This window comes from Xenopus laevis, chromosome 4L (genome assembly GCF_017654675.1).
Source record: "Xenopus laevis strain J_2021 chromosome 4L, Xenopus_laevis_v10.1, whole genome shotgun sequence".
In the NCBI taxonomy this organism is placed as follows: domain Eukaryota; kingdom Metazoa; phylum Chordata; class Amphibia; order Anura; family Pipidae; genus Xenopus; species Xenopus laevis.
The window spans coordinates 67,865,360-67,889,499 of record NC_054377.1 but is presented as its reverse complement, the minus strand read 5'-3'; positions in this window follow the sequence as shown (position 1 = coordinate 67,889,499).

The window sequence follows — 24,140 nt, the reverse complement described above, 5'->3', positions numbered from 1 at the left end:
CTGTGCAAATAATGCCTACAAGGTCAACGTATACACTACTACAGCGGTGGATACGGATTACGTAAAATATATGAATGCTGCTTGAAAAAAAGTAACTCAAGTGGTTTTTCTAGAGACGATAATATTATCAATACTTAGACAAAATGTGAACAAGCTCACACAGCTAGATGGCGGGTTGAAGAAAACAGTGTGCAAATAATGCCTACAAGGTCAACGTATACACTACTACAGCGGTGGATACGGATTACGTAAAATATATGAATGCTGCTTGAAAAAAAGTAACTCAAGTGGTTTTTCTAGAGACGATAATATTATCAATATTTAGACAAAATGTGAACAAGGTCACACAGCTAGATGGCGGGTTGAAGAAAACACTGTGCAAATAATGCCTACAAGGTCAACGTATACACTACTACAGCGGTGGATACGGATTACGTAAAATATATGAATGCTGCTTGAAAAAAAGTAACTCAAGTGGTTTTTCTAGAGACGATAATATTATCAATATTTAGACAAAATGTGAACAAGCTCACACAGCTAGATGGCGGGTTGAAGAAAACAGTGTGCAAATAATGCCTACAAGGTCAACGTATACACTACTACAGCGGTGGATACGGATTACGTAAAATATATTATGGCTGCTTGAAAAAAGTCACTCCGGTGTTTTTTCTGGAGACGGTAATATTATGGATATTTAGACAGAATGTGAACAAGGTCACACAGCTAGATGGCGGGTTGAAGAAAACAGTGTGCAAATAATGCCTACAAGGTCAACGTATACACTACTACAGCGGTGGATACGGATTACGTAAAATATATGAATGCTGCTTGAAAAAAAGTAACTCAAGTGGTTTTTCTAGAGACGATAATATTATCAATATTTAGACAAAATGTGAACAAGGTCACACAGCTAGATGGCGGGTTGAAGAAAACACTGTGCAAATAATGCCTACAAGGTCAACGTATACACTACTACAGCGGTGGATACGGATTACGTAAAATATATGAATGCTGCTTGAAAAAAAGTAACTCAAGTGGTTTTTCTAGAGACGATAATATTATCAATATTTAGACAAAATGTGAACAAGCTCACACAGCTAGATGGCGGGTTGAAGAAAACAGTGTGCAAATAATGCCTACAAGGTCAACGTATACACTACTACAGCGGTGGATACGGATTACGTAAAATATATTATGGCTGCTTGAAAAAAGTCACTCCGGTGTTTTTTCTGGAGACGGTAATATTATGGATATTTAGACAGAATGTGAACAAGGTCACACAGCTAGATGGCGGGTTGAAGAAAACAGTGTGCAAATAATGCCTACAAGGTCAACGTATACACTACTACAGCGGTGGATACGGATTACGTAAAATATATGAATGCTGCTTGAAAAAAAGTAACTCAAGTGGTTTTTCTAGAGACGATAATATTATCAATATTTAGACAAAATGTGAACAAGGTCATACAGCTAGATGGCGGGTTGAAGAAAACACTGTGCAAATAATGCCTACAAGGTCAACGTATACACTACTACAGCGGTGGATACGGATTACGTAAAATATATGAATGCTGCTTGAAAAAAAGTAACTCAAGTGGTTTTTCTAGAGACGATAATATTATCAATATTTAGACAAAATGTGAACAAGGTCACACAGCTAGATGGCGGGTTGAAGAAAACACTGTGCAAATAATGCCTACAAGGTCAACGTATACACTACTACAGCGGTGGATACGGATTACGTAAAATATATTATGGCTGCTTGAAAAAAGTCACTCCGGTGTTTTTTCTGGAGACGGTAATATTATGGATATTTAGACAGAATGTGAACAAGGTCACACAGCTCGATGGCGGGTTGAAGAAAACAGTGTGCAAATAATGCCTACAGGGCAAATAATGCCTAAAAGGTCAACTTATACACTACTACAGCGGTGGATACGGATTACGTAAAATATATGAATGCTGCTTGAAAAAAGTGACTCCGGTGTTTTTTCTGGAGACGGTAATATTATGGATATTTAGACAGAATGGGAACAAGGTCACACAGCTCGATGGCGGGTTGAAGAAAACAGTGTGCAAATAATGCCTACAAGGCCAACGTATACACTACTACAGCGGTGGATACGGATTACGTAAAATATATTATGGCTGCTTGAAAAAAGTGACTCTGGTGTTTTTTCTGGAGACGGTAATATTATGGATATTTAGACAGAATGTGAACAAGGTCACACAGCTCGATGGCGGGTTGAAGAAAACAGTGTGCAAATAATGCCTACAGGGCAAATAATGCCTAAAAGGTCAACTTATACACTACTACAGCGGTAGTAAAATAAAAAAAAGTAAAATAAAAAAAAATGAATATTAAAAAAAAAAAATTAAAGTTGGTGCTGCTGAACTACTAGGAGCAGCAGATTAGCACACCAGTCCCACTCCCCAACACTGCTAGACTAATAGCACTGGGCTCTTATAGTAGTAGTAGTAGTAGTAGTAGTAAAACAACAAAAAAATAAATAAAAGCAGTCCTTACAAGGACTACTGTTATTGCAGCAGTCAGCAGATGAGATCAGAAGCAGGACAGCTGCCCACTGCAGCTACATACAGAGCACTGCAGTAGAAGGTAGATTACTAGCCAGCAAAGCTACCTAAGCTTAAATGTCCCTCAAACCCCTGCAGACTTCTGTCCCTCCAATAACAGAGCAGTATCAAAACGATTACTAGCCAGCAAACTTTCAACTGTCCCTGAAATCACTAACAGGCAGCAGCTCTCTCCCTACACTATCTCTTCAGCACACACAGGCAGAGTGAAAAAACGCTGCAGGGCTTCGGTTTTTATAGGGAAGGGGAGTGGTCCAGGGGAGAGCTTCCTGATTGGCTGCCATGTACCTGCTGGTCTGGGGTGAGAGGGCAAAAAAAAGCGCCAACAATGGCGAACCCAAAATGGCGAACGTCGCGCGACGTTCGCGAACTTCCGGCGAGCGCGAACACCCGATGTTCGCGCGAACAAGTTCGCCGGCGAACAGTTCGCGACATCTCTAGTGAGGAGGGATTTAGCGAGAGCTGAAATGTGAGCATATTGTGATCAGAGACAGGAAACAATGAGTTAGTAAAATTGCCAATTGAACAGAATCTGGTAAATATACAATTCAGAGAGTTACAATTGGAGTGAGAGGGGGAGTCTGAGCACAGAGCTAAGCCTAGGGAGACAGCAGGGTTGATAAGATTGTTAACGGGTATATTAAAGTCACCTGATATGATGGATGGGGTGTCATATGAAAGGAAATAAGGAAGCCAAGCAGCAAAGTTATCAAAAAATTGTGAAGTTGGTTCAGGAGGTCGACATATGACAGTAAGGCAAAGTGAAAAAGGAGAAAGGAGACAAACGCACTGAGCCTCAAATGAGGAAAATGATAGAGAAAGGAACAAGTGGAAGAACTTTAAGAGTGAGAAGTAATCCTACCCCGCCCCCAGATCTGGGAGTATGAGTAAGGTGTAGACCCCAGGGCAGCAGGTGAAGCTGTGTCAGTAGGAGAAAGCCAGGTTTAAGTAAGTGCAAGTAGGTTGAAGGAATTGGTGATGAAATGGTCATGTATAGTGGTGAGTTTGTTGCAAATGGAGCAAGTGTTCCAGAGAGCACAGAAGAGATGAGCTGTATTCTTGGGTATAGGGATAAGAGTCCTGTGACTTTAGAATTTACACTGAAGGGACCGTGGTCATGATATAACTGGAATGGGGTAAGGGCCAGGGATCCCCAGCAACCAGCAGTAAAAAGGAGAGAAAAGCTAAGTAAGAGTGAGTGCAAGTCCTATGTTTGTATGAAGAAATACTGCTTCTTGGTGGCATCAACATATACAATTTTATAACAGAGCCCTTGGTTATTTACTTATTATGGATTAAGTGATTTTCACAGTTAAGTTATCCACTTTTGTGAATGACTTGTAGAAAAGCATAAAATTTGCCTCAATGAAAAAATCCTTGAGAATTGTCCTTTGATGAGATATAGTATTGATGTTAAAATCTTGTTGTAGGAGATTTTCTAACAAACTGCAACTTTGCAAAATGGCTCTCTTATTCATAATAACTATAGAACTGCTACCACAATCTGTGTTTTAGTGCACCTCAGTAGCCCCTGCTCCATGATTTCTTCTGCATTTCTATAGTTAATCTTTTACAATGGATTATATGAACTTTAAATGATGTAATAAATGTTAAAATGCTTCTACATACAATTTATTTAAATGTATTTTCAATGACTGTAACAATCGTTTTCTTATAATATGATATAAATTAGGCAAAATGGATATACAAAATTCCAATTCAGAACCAACAACTACACTTGTAAGCCAGAAGCCGATTCCAATTCATGTGAGAGGTTTAACTGACAAATCACCTCTGAGTTAGTTTGAGGAGAAAAGTACATAGAGGGCAGATCTAGCCTTTTCTTATGAGATCTTGCAAGTAGATATGGCATACTTCCCAGCAGGATTAGCATAACATGTCATCAAGTTTAAAAGGTAGCTTTAACCTTATCCCCAGACAAGCATCCTCATCTCACTGCTTTGTGAAAGCTGAAAGCAAGACATGTCAATTCTGTTAAACCAGGGTCCCTGATGAAAAATAACTGTAATTCACTTTCAGCAGGATTTTATCTATACAGAACTCAAATATATATATATATATATAGTAGTATTGATTTTTTAATAGCATGTTTTCTATAAACATTTCTCCCTTTCTATACCCAGTAAGTGTAAAGGGAGGTATAGCGTTCATAAGCTAACTGTTTTGCTGCTCCTAAATTTAAAAAAAGTAGTTTTCCCAATTATTTTTACAGATGCAAGAGACACTGTTCGACAGTTGCAGAGTTAGGAAAAAGGTGTAGTAGTGTCAGAAACCAAGAACACAGAGGCAAGAGTAGACAAAACAGGCACTGTTCTTATTCAAGGATAATCTTGCATCAACTGGGCTGCTGGTGTGTGAAAACACAGAATAAAAGTTTTACTTTGTATTGTTTCATAATAATCTATTTTTATAGTTACTGCACTAAAGCTTCCATAATGCTTAAATATGTTGGATGCTGTAGGGAGTTGGAGTTTGGGAGTGACACTTTTATAGAAGGCATATTTCTTCTGTTCTTCCATGTTGTTCATAAACTAATGGAACTTACTCAACTTCAGTGCACACTACTGTTTGGTGCAAATCTTTGTGCCCTCAATGTGGGGAAAAAAAATTGGACCTGACTGGGACTAGCATGCTGCCATGTAAGGGAAGAGGAGAACAAGAAAAGGATGCCTCCATGGACTCTCTTTATCAGCACACTGTGCTGCAGGTAATACTAGTAGGACACATCTTGCAAAAAAAGTGCACAGTGCACTGGATCTGGATAGGTGCAAATACTAAGTGCATTTGTGCATCCCACAAGACAGCTCATCATACCTTTTCTTACACTGTAAAGATAAGGCAATTAAAAGTCACCAAAATATCCCATGACTATAAAAAAAAACAGATCTTCAGACTTTTTTGGCTCAAGCTCCTTTATTGTTAAACATTTAGGCCCACCCTTAACTAATAACAAGGTTATAGACCTGAAAATATAATAGTAAATATACTATAATTCATGGACAGTATAAGGCCATTCACCCTCATTTATTTGAGGCTCACATTTATTTGAGCCCTCTAAAGTTTTAGAACCACTGATATGAAAGCACAAGGCTGCAGAGCTTTTATACACAACATAGAACGTCAAGGTAACTTTTTCTATCCATATACTTTAACATATAGAGGGTACATTGTTTTGTAAAAGACTCTAGGTTTTATAGGTCTTGTGAAAAAGAGACAACTCTAAGAACCCTTTTTAACTGACAACATCACTTAATACCACTCATTGTATTTCTATTTCTCTTGTGCATTATAGAAATAACAACATTCCTTTATATTTAGTAAAATTGGAAAACAGATACAAGTTTACTTGTGTGTTTATATTTTTTGCAGCACTTTGCATGTTTGAACAAACCCTCTTTGTGAACCTACCATTTTACTTTGTTGTAGCAGATTTTTGCGCAAATACTTTTCTTTGAAAATTATTTAGACCCAGATGCTGTTAGTCAGACATTTTCCAGCTATTCCCCAGCTACCTTGCCTTGTTTAACACCCACTTACAGTACCTAGATGCATTTCTTTCATTCTCTGGTTCAAATTCTAAGCCATTTTTTTTTGTTTGTTTTTATTCTTTATGGTTTCATCTGCTTGTAACCGGACTCAAGTTTGAAGCATCTTTTTTTGCCCACCTTGCCTGATCACAATGACAATGTTTTCTCTCTACCTCGCTTCTCTATACAGTACATCTCAAACCCTATGACCCTAAGGGGCAAATTCACTAAACACCGAAGCGCCTAACGCCAGCGTGAATGTGCCAGCGTAGCGAATTTTTGTTAATTCGCCGATTCACTAATGGATGCTGGCATAAATTTTCTAGTGTTACTTCGCACCCTTACACCTGGCGAATTTGAGCAACAGACGTAACTACGCAAATTCACTGACACGCAAATTATTCTGAACGCTACCTTTTACGCCAGACTTCCTTCACCACCTCAGACGAGGCAAGTGCAATAGAGTAGATAGGGATTGCTTCAAAAAAAGTTAAACATTTTTCTAAGTCCCAAAAAACGCTGGCATTTTTTCTTTTTTTATGGGTGATAGGCTGAAAAAGATTGAAAATTATTTTGGGGCTCCCCTCCTTCCCCCCTACATTTCCTAACTCATGGCACCTTAACTATACAGTGGGCACATGTGTAGGGCAAAATAAAAATTGTATTTGCTGTTTTGAAGGTTTCCCAGGCTTGTGTAGTGCTGCTACATATACCTCCATTGTAACTTGAATTTGGCGCTGTATGCAAACTAACCATCGCTAGCGTAACTTTGCTTTGCTTGGCGAATTAACGCTAGCGCAACTTCGCAACCTTACGCTTCCCCTCAGCGCAACTTTGGATTTTAGTGAATTTGCATAGCGCTGGCGAAAATACGCCTGGCGAAGTGCGGCGAAGCGTGACGAAACGGACGCTGGCGCAACAACAATTCTTAGTGAATTTCCCACTTAGAGCTTTATAAATTAAATGAAAAACTGTGGAAACCTAGTAAATTTGAGTAGGAAATAGTGTAGTTTGTAAAATTGCCTAAAATTGTTTTTTGCTTCTAATTTTTGTTGCAGTTTTGTAAAAAAAAAAAAAAAAAATCTGCCAATGACAAAATGAGTAATTTCTCCATGAATCTATGCACAATGAAAAAATGTGCTCATCACTACCAGAGGATAGAGTGGATTTGCATACAGAACCCCATACCCTGCACAATGCAGAGACAGAATATGGGAAAATGTAAACAAACACTGCAAAAACCAAAGCTGTGCAGCTCACCAATGCTGTATATAAAATGATCAATTAAAGCAACAATGATAAAAATGTACTAAATACGAGAACTCTCCAAAAGCTAGTAATGGTCACCCTTTGACGAAGACAAAAAAAATCTTAAGAACAGCTGTACAGGTGCAGATTGCAGTAAAAGCACACTATCATCAGAGTTGTTTTATACATTGTACCTCAGCATTTTAGTATGGTGCACATAGAAAATAGAGATGAGCGAATATGATATGTTAGTTAAAGTAATTCACTTATTTATTAGTCATGCCATTGGAACATGATTTCGCATTTTACTACTGCGACTCTATCCATGAATAATCTTCCCCTAGTCTTACCTTTGGTTTGAATGAATTGCTTGTGTCACTTTCTAAATGGATTATATATTCATTGTGGCAGTTTGTATGCTTAGTACAAGCTCCTTTGGTCAGTGTTTTGTATGCGCTGAGCCCAACTGCTTATAAATGACTCTTAATGTTAGATCTGTGGGTCAAAAAGTTTCATAGATGACTTGGTGATGATCAATGCAAAGTGACTATTTTGTGTCTCAAATAATATATAGCTAATAAATTATACATTTAACATACATGTTTTTTACTGAAATGAGATTTGCAGCTCAAAAATAGGCACCTTGCCACAACCATTAAGGAGTCATCTATCAAATATGCCATTAAAATGACAGTTACTGTCACATGGAAGAAATATCACTTAATTTCTGGTAATTACGTTTTGTCACTTTCCAGCGAAGGTGGGGGAGGTTGTCAAGCAAGGACATTTAAATCCACCCAAGTCCAACTGCTGCTCTATTTTTACTGCCCTCTGTTCTTAAAGTTGTGCTATTGAATACATTATATTTTTCCATTTGATTTATTTGTAAATTCAATTTAGATTCAGTAGTAAATGCATTAAAAAAAGATCAATAGCTGGGGAAAAATGTAGAACTGTAAAATCCACCCCTTCCTGGAAGTTTCAGTAGCAGATTTAGTGGGTGTGACTGAAAATTTAGCATTTATGACATTAAAATGTCATGTGGATTGTAATTTGGACATATGAGGGAACCATTGTAATAGTCTAGTCAGCAAACAGTTTTATATAATTGTGATTTATTAACACTGGGCTCAGTCTCTTGAAAGCAAATGCAATGGTGCCTGAGTATCCACATGGTAGAAACAGAACACAATTGTTTTAGCATTTGTAAGCATATTGAAATGGTGTATTATGGTTCATATACAAGATCCTGTTCATTAAATACATATGCCCCACAGATATATCCATGCCTAGGCATAGAGGCCTAGGCATAGAGGCGGGGCAAGCAATTACTTTCACTTTCCATTCAGCACTTCCTAGATGTCACCGCTCTCCCTACATTCCCCCAGCTCTCTTAACGATTTAATTGTGTAACCAGGGTATGGGATGGACATTGGGTCCCTGTCCCCTGGTGCACAAACAAGATTCTGAGATGATACAAGACTTGCCTTAATAACAGTGTCTACAAAATGGCTCCTTCCTGGTTGCTATAATTATGAATTCCCAGACTGATGGAAACAATATTCAAATAATTTATACAGTGTAATTACAGTTCATTTTGCTTGACTAACATGATAAAATAGGATTTGGAATAATTTTGTTTGGGTGACGGGTTCCCTTTAACAGGACTCCCATTCCCCTCACCCACTCAATTTTCATTCCTTTTTCCCATTCAATAAATATAATAACCCCATGAAAATCAGACTCATTGCACTATATAGCATATATATTGCCTATTTTCCTTTAGGAGGAGCTTCTCCGTGCTCAGTTGCTTCCAGGCATTATTGTGTGGAATTCTAAGATCATCTGCATAAAGGTCCCCATAGACGCGACGGTTCTTCTTGCCGAACGACCGATTTTAGGGAAGCCCGACCAATCCTTCAAAATTATCGTGCGGTTAGTGGTATTCGAACGATCGTACATCTTACGATTTTTCGGCCGACATCTGTCGGGAAATTGATCGGCCAGGTCAAAAAATCTTTGTCGGCCCCAGTGCAATCTATCTATGTTTGCAGGGCCAAGCAGGCAGCTCCCCTTTGTTTTCCTGGTAAATTGGTCTTTTTAGTTGATGGTAAATTCGTATGATCGTACGATTGTTCTGAGAAGATCGTGGTCTCACGATCAGGATCTGATCTTTTAAAAATCTCAACATCTATGGCCAGCTTAAGAAACAGAGGGAATGGTCAGTGTTCACAATAGACCATAAACATATCAGTTGGAACTGATGCGTAATCCAGTGCAGTGCAGTGCCGATTTAGTAAAGAACAGGAGCCTGAAATATAGTTTTGTCTTTATTCATTTTTGAGTTTGAGTTCTGCAGTTATTAGTATAAATCACAGCAACAATGTGATTGTGGATATTTTTGTGATCGTGTTTTATTTTCTGCAAAAACCTCTCACTACCTAAATCTTGCGGAGATTTTTTTTAAACTTGACTGTTAACGCAATTCAGGGAAAACAAACATAATCCTGAACAAAAAAAAGTTGTTTAAAAAGAAAGACACTTGGGGGCAAATTTACCTACCTGCCGAATCGAAATCCTTCGACTTCGAATATTGAAGTCGAAGGATTTACCGCAATTTGTTCGATCGAACGATTCAAAGGATTTTAATCCATTGATCGAACGAAATTCCTTCGATCAAAAAAACCTTGGAAAGTCTATGGAGACCTTCCCCATAGGCTAACATTGGCCTCGGTAGGTTTTAGGTGGTGAACTAGGGGGTTGAAGAATTTTTTAAAGAGACAGTACTTCGACTATCGAATAGTTGAACGATTTTTAGTTCGAATCGTTCAATTCGAAGTCGAAGGTCGTAGTCGAAGGTAGAAGTAGCCCATTCGATGGTCGAAGTAGCCAAAAAAAACATTCGAAATTCGAACTATTTTTCCTCTATTCCTTCACTCGAGCTAAGTCAATGGGCCCCCATGCCTCAGATATTGTCATTTAAGAATCCTTTGCAAAATAATGTAAAAATACAATATCTTTCTTGCTACTATGCCACAAAGGCCAAAGGCTGAGTGCTTTTCTACAGGTCATGGAGCTGTGAGATGACTTCTAATACCTTCATATTTTACAACAGGAGGTAGATTTATTATTAACATGTTTCACATTACAGAATTTACATCCCTGAACATACAGTAACTAATAATATCACTAAGCACTGTTTATAAGGATATCATTTCAAGAATATTCATGGTTCTTGTTTATAAACATACATATCTGTAGTACTGTCTGAAAGTTATTGCATTTATGGGGCACATTTACTATTGGCCGAATATCGAGGGTTAATTAACCATCGATATTTGACCCTCGAAGTAAAATCCTTCGACTTTGAGTATCGAAGTCGAAGGATTTACCGCAAATGCTTCGATCAAACGATTGAAGGAAAAATCGATCAAACGATTCGAAGGATTTTAATCCATCGATCGAAGGATTTTCCTTCGATCAAAAAAAGCTTAGAAAGCTTATGGGGACCTTCCCCATAGGCTAACATTGGTGCTCAGTAGGTTTTAGGTGGCGAAGTAGGTGGTTGAAGTTTTTTCTAAAGAGACAGTACTTCGACTATCGAATGTCGTTCGATTCAAAGTCGTAGTCGAAGGTCGAAGTAGCCAATTCGATGGTCGAAGTAGCCAAAAAAATACATTGAAAGTCGAAGTATTTTTCATTCTAATCCTTTACTCAAGCTAAGTAAATGTGCCCCTTTAACTACTGCATACAACATATGTAAGGCACTCATATATTTCCTAGTGGTTGAAAGAGACAAAGAGATAAAATACAATTCTAATTTGGTCTGAGAAGCAAACTAAAACCAAAAAAGTGATACGATATCCTTTTGTCTTTTTTTCAACCTGTTTGTCTCACGAAACGTTTATTTTGTTATCGATTAGCTGCTGTGTCCCTAGAAGCAGAACCCCATGTTACGGCTCATCAAACTCGTCTATTAATCTGTCTGAGGTTGTTTTAGAGTCCCACATGCTATGGATTTCAGGAAACCTATTATGGCAGAAGAGGACATCCATTCATCATTATTTTTTACTTTCTCAATAGACTAGTGTTTTTTTTTTACAAACCAAAGGATACAATATGTGTGTTCGGCTATATCCAGCATTTCTGGAACTATTAATTAGATTTGTCATTTAACAAAATATTGAGGTTATGATGGTAATTCTGTACAGAAAGTAGGAATAAAAGATTGGCCCAGTTTTACTACTCTTTAAAAGATTCAGATTTTCACTTGACAAATACGTTGTAGCGTAAAACTTTGAAGAATAAGCAACATATTGCAAAAAGTGTGAGTATTATGTACACTGAACACCCTTGCAATTATAATATCCATGAAATCTGTTTTTGATAAATATAGTAATACAGTTTTTAAAATAAACCTCATCCCTTTACCAATGGAGCAGACATTTGTCATTATGTCACTCCATTTAAAGGGGAAACAATGCTACATAAAATTCACTGAACTGTAGTCGATGTTTAATAAAGCAATTTCTAAAAAGTCTTTTTGTGGTTGTTGATATATTTAATCCTTTAAGTGCCAGCAGAATTTCGCATTTCATTTGCAATCAGTGCCAGACATTTTTTAAACATTTTGTGCTCTCTCACTTTAGGGACATTTTCTGAGGGGAAACCTTAAGTTTACCTAGATAAACTATATATTTTTTGGGAGAACCTGAGCTTTTTAAATCTGCCTGAGTTTTCATTTCAACCTCTGCAAAAAAGTTTGTAGCTCTAAATACCAAAAAAAAAAAAAAAAAAAGGAAAATTGTTATTTTTCACAATACATAGAGAAAATTTTTTCCCAGAAAATCATACATTTTTGAAAAGTACACATTCTTCTGATTCCAAAATGCGTAACTATGTCTCTCTAATCCTAACTACCAAACATCAAAGCTTGTCTGAAATTAGCAGGTTTTATAAAAATGTTTTAAAATTCAGAAAAATCACTACTAAGGTCTTATTTTGCTGCTCTGCATATCCCACACTGTATTAGGTACCAAGAAAAAGAACCCTGAATATGAATTTGATTCTGAACAGTTTGATGCCCATTGTGCATAGGTTTACAAATAGTCCTGCAGGTCACTTCAGCTACTAAATAATCAACATATTTACTGCATTTTCTGTGGGGTAAAAACACAGAAATATAATGTTTACCCCTCAAAACCATATATTTTTGGAAAGCACACATTCTATGGTACCTATGTTTTCTGCTCCAAACTACTGAGTCACAAGGCTTTCCCAAATTTGGCAGTTTTGGTGAAATGCCTGAAAATTGTCTCAAAGCTTTAACTTTCCAGCATCGTATCAACCATGTATCATTACGTACCAAGAAAAGCACCCTTAAATAGGATTGCCAGGGGTCCACAAAACAGTTTGATGCCCATTTTGCATAGGTTTACCAAAGTATCTGGCATTTAGAGACCCCAATATGAAGTTAGCGCTTTTTGTGTGGTAAAAGTGACAAGTAAGTAAATCGTCCCGAGAAAACATATTTTCAGAAAAAACATGTTCAGGAAAATCTACAATGTAAAATAAATAAATTTATCTTTGTACAACACTACCCTAAACTTTTTGGTTTTTAGGTAATTTCTGAAAATCATCACAAAGCTTGCATTTTACCCCATTATATTCCCCACATTTCATAACTTACCAGCATAAAGCATTCTAAATATGATATGAAATATGAACACTGAATAGTTTGATTTGCAAAAGCTTTACCAAACCATGTGGCATACAGAGACCCTCAAATCAAAAGACACATGACTGCTACAATATAAACACCCTGCATGTATATTATGCACCATAAGCAGTGCAGGAATTGGGACAGGATGCGGTGGGATGACATCCCTCCACTTCTTTTTTGTCACTTAATTGCATCCCCTCTGGCGGGATGGTAAGGGTCAGCATACCGGAGCCTTTTTTTCCCTGTAGGTCTCGGCAGTACACAGCTGTCGTCTGGTAAGAGTGCGCAATTTAAGGATTGGACTGCATGAGCACCTGTACATTACAGTAGTCTGCATGTGCTTTTGCACTGCCTGGACTGGAGAAGTGCATGTTCCTACCCACCCCCACCGCTGCTGTTTCCCCCCAGAAAGGTATGTGAAAAAGCAGATTCTAGTGGCGCAACTAGGGACCCCAGGGCCACCACAACATTGCAGGATTACCTTCTTTACTCCACTGCAGCCAGTGACTAGTCCCAGCACGCCCTGTCTCCGGCTGGTCCTATCACATGTTCTGCAATCAACAGCAGCCGCAGGAAGCAGCAATGCAACTTTCCCATGGATGGGACAGGCAGGCAGGTGAGAGTTAAGCATGGGCCCAAGTCTGGAACACTCAGCAGCAGGGGTGGAGAAAGGAGGGGGGGAGGATTTTGTTTACCAGCTAGGCCGAAAGATCAGCCCTAATTATAGGGGTAAAGAGGGCAAAAAGCAGGGCTCTGCCAAGAGAGAGAAAGTGGGGGGAGAAGGAGGAGGAAGAGCGGTACAGCATGACAGGAAGCAAACAAATGTGACTGTGTGGGGGAGCCCAGGAGTGGGAGGTAGGGAAGAAGTTAGAAAGAGAGTGAGGAATTCAGAGGGCACAAGGAGCCAGGTATATGCTGTGGGTTGGGGGAGATTGGTAGAAAGGAGGGTGTGTGTGACAGCACAGGGAGAGGGGAGCTGCATTAAGCTATAGAGATGTCGCGAACTGTTCGCCGGCGAACTTGTTCGCGCGAACATCGGGTGTTCGCGCTCGCCGGAAGTTCGCGAACGTCGCGCGACGTTCGCCATTTTGGGTTCGCCATTGTTGGCGCTTTTTTTTGCCCTCTCACCCCAGACCAGCAGGTACATGGCAGCCAATCAGGAAGCTCTCCCCTGGACCACTCCCCTTCCCTATAAAAACCGAAGCCCTGCAGCGTTTTTTCACTCTGCCTGTGTGTGCTGAAGAGATAGTGTAGGGAGAGAGCTGCTGCCTGTTAGTGATTTCAGGGACAGTTGAAAGTTTGCTGGCTAGTAATCGTTTTGATACTGCTCTGTTATTGGAGGGACAGAAGTCTGCAGGGGTTTGAGGGACATTTAAGCTTAGGTAGCTTTGCTGGCTAGTAATCTACCTTCTACTGCAGTGCTCTGTATGTAGCTGCAGTGGGCAGCTGTCCTGCTTCTGATCTCATCTGCTGACTGCTGCAATAACAGTAGTCCTTGTAAGGACTGCTTTTATTTATTTTTTTGTTGTTTTACTACTACTACTACTACTACTACTATAAGAGCCCAGTGCTATTAGTCTAGCAGTGTTGGGGAGTGGGACTGGTGTGCTAATCTGCTGCTCCTAGTAGTTCAGCAGCACCAACTTTAATTTTTTTTTTTAATATTCATTTTTTTTTATTTTACTTTTTTTTATTTTACTACCGCTGTAGTAGTGTATAAGTTGACCTTTTAGGCATTATTTGCCCTGTAGGCATTATTTGCACACTGTTTTCTTCAACCCGCCATCGAGCTGTGTGACCTTGTTCACATTCTGTCTAAATATCCATAATATTACCGTCTCCAGAAAAAACACCAGAGTCACTTTTTTCAAGCAGCCATAATATATTTTACGTAATCCGTATCCACCGCTGTAGTAGTGTATACGTTGGCCTTGTAGGCATTATTTGCACACTGTTTTCTTCAACCCGCCATCGAGCTGTGTGACCTTGTTCCCATTCTGTCTAAATATCCATAATATTACCGTCTCCAGAAAAAACACCGGAGTCACTTTTTTCAAGCAGCATTCATATATTTTACGTAATCCGTATCCACCGCTGTAGTAGTGTATACGTTGGCCTTGTAGGCATTATTTGCACACTGTTTTCTTCAACCCGCCATCGAGCTGTGTGACCTTGTTCCCATTCTGTCTAAATATCCATAATATTACCGTCTCCAGAAAAAACACCGGAGTCACTTTTTTCAAGCAGCATTCATATATTTTACGTAATCCGTATCCACCGCTGTAGTAGTGTATACGTTGGCCTTGTAGGCATTATTTGCACACTGTTTTCTTCAACCCGCCATCGAGCTGTGTGACCTTGTTCCCATTCTTTCTAAATATCCATAATATTACCGTCTCCAGAAAAAACACCGGAGTCACTTTTTTCAAGCAGCATTCATATATTTTACGTAATCCGTATCCACCGCTGTAGTAGTGTATACGTTGGCCTTGTAGGCATTATTTGCACAGTGTTTTCTTCAACCCGCCATCGAGCTGTGTGAGCTTGTTCACATTTTGTCTAAATATTGATAATATTATCGTCTCTAGAAAAACCACTTGAGTTACTTTTTTTCAAGCAGCATTCATATATTTTACGTAATCCGTATCCACCGCTGTAGTAGTGTATACGTTGACTTTGTAGGCATTATTTGCACAGTGTTTTCTTCAACCCGCCATCTAGCTGTGTGTATTATCGTTTCCAGAAAAACCAACTGAGTTTTTGTTGTTGTTGTTGTTTTTTTAAAAATAATGCCAGGCAAAGGCAGGCCGCCACGCAGAGGCCGTGCTAGGGGCCGTGCTGCTATGCAATCCTGTGGCCCTAGCAAATTGCCCAGTTTTAAAAAGCAAATGACCCTGAACTCCCAAAATGCTGAAGAGGTAGTTGACTGGCTTACACAGCACACCCCATCCTCTACCGTTTCTAACTTTACCACAACATCCTCCTCATCCTCCACTGCTATGGCCACCCCACGTAACACTTCCTCCACCACCGGTGCCCCTTCTTCACTGGGGTCAGAGGAGTTATTTTCCAATGAGTTTCTTGAACTGAGTAATGCGCAACCATTATTGCCAGAAGAAGATGAAGGAGATGAGGACCTTACACCAGATTTAATTCTGGCAGAGAACACGATAGAGATGGACATAATGAGTGATGAGGAGGAGGTCCCCGCTGCTGCTTCCTTCTGTGATGTGTCAGAAGAAATTGATGCATCTGAGGAGAATGATGATGAGGAGATTGATGTTTTGTGGGTGCCTAGTAGAAGAGAGCAAGAGGAGGGTAGTTCAGATGGAGAGACGGAGAGTCAGAGAGGCAGTAGGAGAATAAGACTTAGAAGAAGCAGGGAGGACAGCCCGCAGGGATCAGCAGGGCAACAACATGTATCGGCACCTGTGTTCAGCCGGCCAACGCACCCGCCATTGCCGCCAATACCGCCAACTCCGCCAACTTCTACTGTTACCGCCAGATCGCACACTTCCAAAAAGTCAGCAGTGTGGGATTTTTTTAATGTGTGTGCCTCTGACAAAAGCATTGTAATTTGCAATGAGTGCAGTCAGAAACTGAGCCTTGGCAAGCCCAACAGCCACATAGGTACAACTTCTATGCGAAGGCACATGAGCGGCAAGCACAAAGCACTTTGGGAGCAACACCTCAAAGGCAACAGGCAAACTAAAAGCCACACTCCTTCTGGTCCAGCATCTTACTGCTCTACCTCTGCTCTCCTTGACCCGTCTGAACCACCCTCCACTCCGCCTTCCACCTTGACCACCTGTTCCCATTCCCAGTCATCTGCCACCAGCCAAGTTTCTGTGAAGGCCATGTTTGAGCGTAAGAAGCCAATGTCTGACTGTCACCCCCTTGCCCGGCGTCTGACAGCTGGCTTGTCTGCACTCTTAGCCCGCCAGCTTTTACCATACCAGCTGGTGGACTCTGAGGCCTTCCGCAAATTTGTAGCAATTGGGACACCGCAGTGGAAGGTACCCAGCCGCAATTTTTTTTCTAAAAAGGGAATACCACACCTGTACCAACATGTGCAGAGCCAAGTTACCGCATCTCTGTCACTTAGTGTTGGGCCAAAGGTCCATATGACTACTGACGCATGGTCCTCCAAGCATGGTCAGGGCAGGTATGTCACCTACACTGCCCACTGGGTGAACTTGGTAATGGCTGGGAAGCAGGGAATGGGTAGCTCAACAACAACAGTGGAGTTGGTGTCACCGCCACGGATTGCACGCGGTTCTGCCACCACCTCTACTCCTCCATCGCTCTCTACCTCGTCTTCTTCTTCTTCTTACTCTGCTGCTGGGTCCTCCTTCTCCTCCTCCACACCTGTGCACCCCCAGCTCCCCCTAGGCTATTCGACGTGCCAGGTACGCCGTTGTCACGCTGTCTTGGGGATGACGTGCCTGGAAAGCAAAAACCATACCGGATCTGTACTCCTGTCATCTCTGCAGTCACAGGCCGATCGGTGGCTGACCCCACACCAACTGCAGATCGGAAAAGTGGTGTGTGACAATGGAAGCAATCTGTTGGCAGCGTTGAGACTAGGCAATTTAACACATGTGCCCTGCATGGCACATGTGTTAAATTTAATAGTCCAACGTTTTGTCTCCAAGTACCCAGGATTCCAGGACGTTCTCACCCAGTCCAGAAAGGTGTCGGCCCATTTCAGACGTTCCTACACAGCCATGGCACGCCTTGCTGACATTCAGCAGCGCTACAACATGCCAGTCAGGCGTTTGATTTCTGACAGCCAGACTCACTGGAATTCAACGCTCCTTATGTTGGAACGTCTGCTGCAACAACAAAGGGCCGTCAACGAGTACCTTTTTGAACTGGGTGGTAGGACTGGATCTGCACAGCTGGGGATTTTTTTCCCCCGTTACTGGGTGCTTATGCGCGATGCCTGCAGGCTCATGCGACCTTTTGAAGAGGTGACAAATATGGTCAGTCGCACCGAAGGCACCATCAGCGACCTAATACCCTTCGCTTTCTTCCTGGAGCGTGCCGTGCGACGAGTGACAGATGAGGCTGTAGACCAGCGTGACGAGGAGCTGGAAGCGCACGATTTCTGGTCGGAATCACCAGAACGAACCCAGGCACCTGCTGCAACGCAGGGAGAGGTGCCAGAAGTGGAGTCAGAGGAGGAAGGTGGCTTTGTGGAGGAGGAGGAGGAGGACCAACAGGAGCAGGCTTCCCAGGGGGCTAGTGGTGACCTTTTGGGGACCCCTGGTCTTGTACGTGGCTGGGGGGAGGAGACCGTGGATGATGCAGTCCTTGATAATGAGGAAGCGGAGATGGATAGCTCTGCATCCAACCTTGTGAGAATGGGGTCTTTCATGCTGTCATGCCTGTTGAAGGACCCCCGTATCAAGAGGCTTAAGGAGAAGGACCTGTACTGGGTCGCAACGCTACTAGACCCTCGGTACAAGCATAAAGTGTCAGAAATGTTACCAACATACCACAAGTCCGAAAAGATGCGGCATTTACAAACCAGCCTGCAAAACATGTTGTACAATGCTTTTAAGGGTGATGTCACTTCAGGAACTCATCAACATTCCAGGGGCAGAGGTGCCAGTAATCCTGCCACGAGCACACCTGCAAGGACAAAGCCCTTTGGCCAGTCTGTAACGTCAGACATGCAAATGTTTTTCTGTCCAAGGCAGCGCCACAACCCTTCTGGATCCACCCTCAAAGAACGCCTCGACCGGCAGGTAGCGGACTACCTGGCATTAACTGCAGATATCGACACTCTGAGGAGCGATGAACCCCTGGACTACTGGGTGCGCAGGCTTGATCTGTGGCCAGAGCTGTCACAATTTGCCATGAACCTCTTGTCTTGCCCAGCCTCAAGTGTGCTCTCAGAAAGGACCTTCAGTGCAGCAGGAGGGATTGTAACTGAGAAGAGAACTCGCCTAGGTCACAAAAGTGTCGATTACCTGACCTTTATTAAAATGAATGAGGGGTGGATCTCGGAGGGTTACTGCACGCCGGAAGACTTGTTCTGACTTCTATGCAGCTGTCCTTCTCTTCAAGCCTCATGACTCCACACACAGCTGTCCTTTAGCGTCCTCCTCCTCCCTCCGCCACCGTTACAAACTAGGGTGCAAACCCTACTGGTTTAATTTTTTCTGGCCTCTGTGCTTCAGTGGCTGCAACCAAAAAAACTGGGCAAACAATGTCTACAAGGTCAACGTATGGCAAAAAATGACTATTTTCAGCATTTATATGGCATATTTTTTCTGGCAACTGTGCTTCAGTGGCTGCATCCAAAAAAATGCATATTTTCTGCATTTATATGGCATAATTTTTCTGGCCTCTGTGCTTCAGTGGCTGCAACCAAAAAAATGCATATTTTCTGCATTTATATGGCATAATTTTTCTGGCCTCTGTGCTTCAGTGGCTGCAACCAAAAAAATTTATATTTTCAGCATTTATATGGCATAATTTTTCTGGCAACTGTGCTTCAGTGGCTGCGACCAAAAAAATGACTATTTTCAGCATTTATATGGCATATTTTTTCTGGCCTCTGTGCTTCAGTGGCTGCGGCCAAAAAAACTGGGCAAACAATGCCTACAAGGTCAACGACGTTGACCTTGTAGGCATTGTTTGCCCAGTTTTTTTGGCCGCAGCCACTGAAGCACAGAGGCCAGAAAAAATATGCCATATAAATGCTGAAAATAGTCATTTTTTGCCATACGTTGACTCAACGTATATGGCAAAAAATGACTATTTTCAGCATTTATATGGCATATTTTTTCTGGCAACTGTGCTTCAGTGGCTGCGACCAAAAAAATGCATATTTTCTGCATTTATATGGCATAATTTTTCTGGCCTCTGTGCTTCAGTGGCTGCAACCAAAAAAATTTATATTTTCAGCATTTATATGGCATAATTTTTCTGTCAACTGTGCTTCAGTGGCTGCGACCAAAAAAATGCATGTTTTCTGCATTTATATGGCATAATTTTTCTGGCCTCTGTGCTTCAGTGGCTGCAACCAAAAAAGTTTATATTTTCAGCATTTATATGGCATAATTTTTCTGTCAACTGTGCTTCAGTGGCTGCGACCAAAAAAATGCATATTTTCTGCATTTATATGGCATAATTTTTCTGGCCTCTGTGCTTCAGTGGCTGCAACCAAAAAAATTTATATTTTCAGCATTTATATGGCATAATTTTTCTGGCAACTGTGCTTCAGTGGCTGCGTCCAAAAAAACTGGGCAAACAATGTCTACAAGGTCAACGTATGGCGAAAAATGACTATTTTCAGCATTTATATGGCATATTTTTTCTGGCAACTGTGCTTCAGTGGCTGCGTCCAAAAAAACTGGGCAAACAATGCCTACAAGGTCAACGTATGGCAGTTGTTTAAAGAGAACAGTAGATTACTAGCCAGCAAAGCTACCTAAGCTAAAATGTCCCTCAAATCCCTGCAGACTTCTGTCCCTCCAATACAGAGCAGTATCAAGCAGATTACTAGCCAGCAAACTTACTATCATCTGTCCCTGAAATCACTAACAGCTCTCCCCCTACACTATCTCTTCCAAGCACACACAGGCAGATTTTTCAGATACATTTTTGCCCTTGATCCCCCTCTGGCATGCCACTGTCCAGGTCGTTGCACCCTTTAAACAACTTTAAAATCATTTTTCTGGCCAGAAATGTCTTTTCTAGATGTTAAAGTTCGCCTTCCCATTGAAGTCTATGGGGTTCGCGAACCGTTCGCGAACCGCTCGCGTTTTTGCGCAAGTTCGCGAATATGTTCGCGAACTTTTTTTCCGACGTTCGCTACATCCCTATTAAGCTATTACCTCTGGGAGCCGGTACTGGGACAGGGGAAGCCCTAACTTGCTCCTTAGCTGCATGGATATGGAAGATGAGTTTTAGTTTGGACTGCTAATCGCATGGGAGACAATGTTACATTGTTACAATATTACATGAAAGAGTATCAGCCGCACATATCATCCCTCTGTTTTATTAATCCCAATTCAAGCACTGACCATAAGACCTACCTACAGTATGGAGTAGAAAACCATATATTTTCTGAAAATACACATTCTGACTAATCTAAAGCAGGCAATTACTGTACATCTTTCTACTGTGAATAACAAACAGCAATGCTATGTGAACATTTCTGAAAATCATCATAAAGCTTGCATTTTCCCCATTATATACCGTGCATTTCGTAGCCTACCAGCATAAAGCATCCTAAATATGAACGCCAGGGGTCTACTGAACAGTTTGATGCCCAATATGCGTAGATTTACCAAACTATGTGGCATGACACATGGTTACTACAATATAAGCACCCGGTATGTGTATTCTGTGCCACGAGACCCGCTAACAGTAAAAGTACATATTTTGATGTACATATTTTGATGAATCTAAAACAGATAAAGATGTCTTTCTACTGCAAACTACCAAAGCTATGTTAAAATAAGGCTTTTTATGAAATTTCAGAAAATCGTCACAAAGCTTGTATTTTACCCCTAGTGATGGGTGAATAAATTTGCCAGGCATAGATTCGCAGAGAATTTCCGAGTTTCACTGCCAGCAAATAAATGCAAAACTGCAGTGAAAATCCGCAGATGAAAAATCTGCTGCAACAAAAAAAAATTGTCTTGCGTCAGAATTGTCGCACTTCAGAATAGTCACGCACATAAAAATTGTGCAGTTTGATGCCTTATATGAAAATATTTACCAAACTAGGTAGCATACAGAGACCCCCAAATGAAAACAGCACATATGAATTTTCACGTATGACTGCTTCAATACAAGACCCGGTATGTTTATTATGCGCCAGAACACCCCATTGGGGCAAATTCACAACCGCTTTGTCACACTCCACACCACTTCGCCAGAAGCAAATCTGTTACCACTATGCTAATTTACTAAAATGAAAATTTGCGTCTCAGCAAGGGCAAGCATTTCTGCCTAGCGAAACGTTGCTAGCATTCTTGCGATTAGGTTAATTTGAATAGGGTGGACTTCTTTAATAGTGAAGTTGATGCAAAAGCTTGAAGTGACCACTTTTCCAAACACCTGTCCAATGAGCCATAATATAGACAGAAGAGATCCTCTAATGCCCTAGACATGAGCCCACCCTTAAACAAATGTGCTATGCCCTCTAATTAGTTTTAAAAAATTGTTCACACATAAATCTTTAATAGTTCGGACTCTTGAAGGCAATGCCACTCTGAAAAAAGAAAAGTTCCAGCCAGTGTCAGACTGGCCCACCGGGATACTAGGAAAAGTCCCGGTGGGCCAAGGTGTCAGTGGGCCCTCATGCTTCTTAACATTTGGCCTATTTCATGACCATTCCCTATTTCTATGAGAACAAAGAGGCTAAATAGATGGAAAAATAGATTATAGTATGCAAAGAAAAGAGACTAGGAGAATAAAGGTTGAGTCAGGAGAGGAAGAAAAATAGTACTAAGAGTGGGCCCCTGGTCTAAGTCAATGGTTTTTGGGTGGGCCCCTGGTGTCACAGTCCGACACTGGTTCCAGCATTTTTTAAATCTTTAATGCATTTCCAGCACACAGGATATGATGTCACTGACATAAGATTGAGGAAGATGTAGCTTCGTTTTATCAGTTTGCCTGGTCTGAGGTGGCAAAGTAAACTCTGGCGAAAGAGGTACCATTCAGGAGAATTTGCATGTTGGTGAATTTGTGGAGTAACAATAGATTGTCAGAGCGAAAAGTCGCCTGACAAATGACAGCGACAGTCTTGTTCACTAGAAAATTGTCCTCTACGCCTGTTAGTGAATTGGCGATGTCCCTTTGGATGGGGATTCTGGCAAATAAACATTAGCGGACCACTTCGCCCTTTAGTGAATCTGCCCCTATAACAGTACAGAGACCCTGGAAAACCATATATTTTCCAAAAGTACAGCAAAAGGCATCCTAAATATGAACACCAGGGGTCTACTAAGCAGCTTGGTGCCAATTACGCATAGATAAACCAAACTATGTCGTGCATAGAGACCCCCAAACAGATATACAGTATAGAAGACAAAATTTCCACGAGCAAAATAAAATAAGGGAACAACACCTATGCAAAGCTAAACATGCAATAAAATGGCTAAAAATAAGGCCGGAGGCACGGCGTGTGCCCCCTCGATGTTTTTTAAAATTTCTTATACCCCAATGCTGCAGAAAGCCCGAATCTGAAAATCCGCCATCTCAGACCTGTCAAGGTCCTGTAAAAGTCAATGGAAGCGGGACCTATCCCAAATTGGAGTTATTGTGGTCTCTGCTGTGTTTAACCCAAAAATCTGACTTTTTCAGGGTTTTTGTGAAAAAAAATCGAGCGATTTAGGGAAAAAGCCTGAAAAATTTGTACAATTCAAGTTTTTGCTTGATTTTTTTGTGATCCGATTAAGTAAGCTTAAGTTGGGCATGGGAGATTGGTCGAGCTTTTTTAATTAATATTATGAGATAAATTTGGATTTTAGTAAATAACCCCCTTAGTGTAGTTTATTACATACGGTGTATGGTCTTTAAATTCTTGTGGAACCAATTTGGAGGTTACTAGATTTTGTGCACAATTGCCGGCACTTTTGAATTTCCATTCAGGGGCAATTTACTTTGCTCGAGTGAAGGAATAGAATAAAAAAAACTTTGAAGTTAGAATGTTTTTTTTGGCTACTTCGACCATCGAATTGGCTACTTCGACCTTCGACTACAACTTCAACTCAAACGATTCGAACTAAAAATCGTTTGAATATTCGACCATTCGATAGTCGAACTACTATCTCTTTAAAAAAACTTAGACCCCATACTTCGCCACCTAAAAGCTACCGAACCTCAATGTTAGCCTATGGGGAAGGTCCCCATAGGCTTTCTAATGTTTTTTTGGTCGTAGAAAAATCGTTCAATCGATTGATTAAAATCCCTCGAATAGTTTGATCGAACTAATTGCGGTAAATCCTTCGTCGAAGGATTTACATTCGCCAGTCGACTATCGAGGGTTAATTAATCCTCGA